The 3,674-nt window shown below is 37.5% G+C and overlaps 1 pseudogene; it reads right to left on the bottom strand.

The window, feature by feature from the left end:
• Window positions 1-246: 246 nt before the first annotated feature.
• Window positions 247-856, bottom strand: LOC112865613 (TIM double twin CX3C motif protein pseudogene; annotated as a pseudogene).
• Between the last annotated feature and the right edge of the window lie 2,818 nt (window positions 857-3,674).

The following is a 3,674-nucleotide window of genomic DNA, read 5'->3' as shown; positions in this document are numbered from 1 at the left end:
CCTCATGGAAAATGATTTGGTTGGCAACACACAGAAACACCTCTGCTCACACTCCACCAGATCATAGGCAGGTTAGAGAAACCTACCAGCCTGTTGGTACCCGTGCACTAAGAAGAACCTGGTACCTTGGGGGGCTCCGGCTTGATACAAGGGAGATCCTCAGAGGTAGGACAGATACGTGAAATTTAGGCTATCAAAAACTCTTCTGCACTCCGACCCAAATTTCAGCACCAGTTTTTTTCCATTTCACGTTTTAGGGTTGAAACATAAAGGAACCAGTGTCCAGAAGCAAGCGACACACGCCTCAAATTGCTGCCATCCTTAATTTCTTCATAAATTTCACTTAAAAGACCAAAACTCCCATTGCTCTTTTTAAATCGATTCCTGCCATCGGCCCGATGGCCAATTGCAAAGACTTCTATCTCCCAATGGACAGGAGAGACTCCTCATCTTCTTGGTCACGGTCAGGATGACCTGCATGTGGTCATCCATGCACCTGGTCACACCTCTCCAGCTGCTGTTTCACCCGAAGGTCTTTACTTCCCGCATCTATCGAAGCTTTGGCTTTGTCATTTCAGTACACGGTACACCTGGCCAGGAAGCCCTGGAACTTCTCCAACTCACTGATCACCAGTGCCTGGGCTGAAGCCAGAGACGCGTGGCAGCGCTCCATGCACTGTTGCGCCTGATGCATGGACGCCCGGCTGCTCCCACAACAGTTGGCACTGCGCCGGAACATGAGGTCTGCATCTTCCGGGTGGCTTTCTCTCCAGACTCTTCAGCACGGAGTCCGCTGCCTCCTGCACCTGGAGCTGCTGCAGCTACGCCATGGCAACCTCGCGCTGAACCCCCTCCGTGCTGGCTCCCACTTGGACTCTGACCCAATCCATATTACTTAAACACTACTAGATACTACTAGTAACATTGTATATAGTCAACAGCCATTTAGATTAACCAACCCATATACTTAGGATCTCTTCCTTGTTTGTTGTTGTTTTCTGTATCTCTGAATTTACACCTGACATCATGTTCCTTCACTGGAGGAATATTCTTTAGTATCTAACTTGGTGCAGGTTTGCTAATTTCAGGATTTTCTGTATATTTTGTTTTCTAAACATCTATTTTGTTTTTGAATGACATTTTCACTAAGTATGAAATTCTATGTAGGTAGATCTTTTCTTTAAGCATTATAAAAATACTATCAGACCCCTTGATTATGTTATAAAATTGTCTACAATTCTACCTGTTGCTCCTTTGAAAACAGCCTCCATTTATTTTCTGATTGCTTTTAAGAATAGTTTTGTCTTGTATTTACTGAAGTATCACTGTGATTTTTAATGGATTATGTGCTGGATTTATTTATTTTTTGTAATTTGCATTATTTTATTTACAATTTTTTAATATTTCTATTTATAATCTTATTCTGTGGATTCTTATTTTACATCAAATTCAGGAATTTGTCAGCATATATGTCTTGCTGTATTTATTTCCTATCCCCATGATCACTTCCCTCTTCACTAGGACTCAAATCACTTATGTTAGACCCACTCACTATATATAACACTCTGTCTTTAATGCTTTCTAATCACTACTCATCTAATAAAGACCCAGGGGCCTGTTATTGGGAAAAAAAATCTGCTAGAACTTTTATGCTAAATAAAAGTCCATGAATACTGTATATTTTTAGTCTCTATAATAACTGCTTTAATTACCAATTTGGTATATAATATTTCAAGTTCCCATTTATGTGATTATGTGTAATTCTCAAAATATACGTGGGATTTCTGTCTATATAAGTGTGTTTAGGGAATACTGAATAATTTCTTGGTTCAGCAAGTATCTCTAAGTGGTTTTTCTTTAATACTTGTAAAATAGTTTCTTAATAAAATCACAAGTTGATACAGCATCTTTTATACTACTTTTAGGATTCATTTTAATTCCAAAACTTATTTTTCTATGGATATGAAACTAATGCCAATAGCTAAAATGATCTATTGCTATCTCATACCACACAATGAATTATCTAGAATGTTTTATATATGATATATATTCAAATGAATATTGGTAATTGAAAGCCATTCTTTAAAAGTATAAAGAATTTATAGGTTATTTTCTTGAATAAAGAGAGAGAAATTAGTTGCTGTGGCATGAGTTTAAAATCTATACCTCTGAGGGAAATTTAATGTGTTTTTTTACATTTATTTATTTGAGAGACAGAGAGAGATACAGAGCATGAGTTGGGGAGGGGCAGAGACAGAAAGGGTCACAGAATCTGAAGCAGGGTCCAGGCTCTGAGCTGTCAGCACAGAGCCCAAGGACACGGGGCTCAAACTCACAAACTGTGAGATCATGACCTGAGCTGAAGTCAGACACTTAACCAACTGAGCCACCCAGGCACCCCTGAGGGAAATTTAATTAAAACATTCCCTGGTTCCACTGCTCCTAAGCCCTTTACCCTCCACTGGCCCTTAATATGCACTTTGCCATATAGCCCATTTTCACCAGCCAGCATCTAATATCTGTAGTACAGATGTTGAGTGCTTATGTAAAGGCTGGGTTACGCCTTGCGCAGGGAGGATAGAAGCAGGGTTTAAGCCTTTCATCATGAGTGGATTGGATAATAACTAAGTTTCCTTGTGTTCATGAGATTCTGTAATTCAGTCAATCTGTAAAATCTGCTGAGTCAGGATGTTAAGGTCCATGGGGAATTTGGAATCTTTTTTCAGTAATAGACTCCCAGCTTCTTTATAAGTACCACTAGTTCACTAATTTGCGTTTATTGATTGCCTCTGCATGTCCTGGGCTCTTACCCAGATGGTTGGGGATAATTCATGATTAATTAAGATTAAAACGAGCAAATATGGAAAGGGTTTACTTATAAAATCAAATAAAACTCTACGTAAATTGTGTTTGAAGTTTGTTTCCAGAGATTTAAAGGTCTACAAATGCCAGTGCTGAACTTTTTATTAAATACTATTTTTAAGATGTGGATTTCTTCGTAGGTCAATAAAACTCTTAGTCTTCAAGAGTTTCTTTCTCAGCTTTTAGTTTTCTTCATTTTGTATAGAACATCATAGAACCAAAGGATTTTAAGAGCAGTTTGATTAAACGATTAAATTCTCTGATGAAAAAGAAATATCTAGAGAGGCAGAATGAGATGTATAACAAACTCAAAATTAGGTCATGGGATTTTGGATTTTGCGTTCTATAGTCTTTAAAACCTGGACTCTAACAATCAAATCTTTCCAAAGACGGACAGATTTAAACTTTTTAAAAATAGCGATTTGGACCATTATTAAATCTCTCAAGCATAGTTTTTGGGCAGAGGCTATGTGTTCATTTTTCAGAGATGTGACACAAGTTTTAAGTGTTTAATGAAGTAGATAGGGTTTGGGTTCAATTTAAATGATCTGTATAGTCCCAACCAAGGGTAAAAAGTTTTAACTCAGTAATTACCTAAAATCTCATGTACTTCTCATAATGCTAATTCTGAATTGATAAACATGAAGATCACTTTTTTAAGACATGGGGATTTGAGCCCCTTGTATTAAGTTTCTACCTTTATAATATTTGCCATTCGTTTACTAGTTAGCATTTTTAATTACCTTTTGTGTGTATCAGAATCCTACCTAGATCTATGATAATTACTGGTGATTACCTAAGCTTAGAGAAAA

The sequence above is a fragment of the Puma concolor genome, chromosome D1, assembly GCF_028749965.1.
Source record: "Puma concolor isolate L17-30 chromosome D1, mPumCon1.1.hap2, whole genome shotgun sequence".
NCBI lineage: Eukaryota > Metazoa > Chordata > Mammalia > Carnivora > Felidae > Puma > Puma concolor.
The sequence above is the reverse complement of the archived record's forward strand: the minus strand, read 5'-3'. Positions and strand labels throughout refer to the sequence as shown.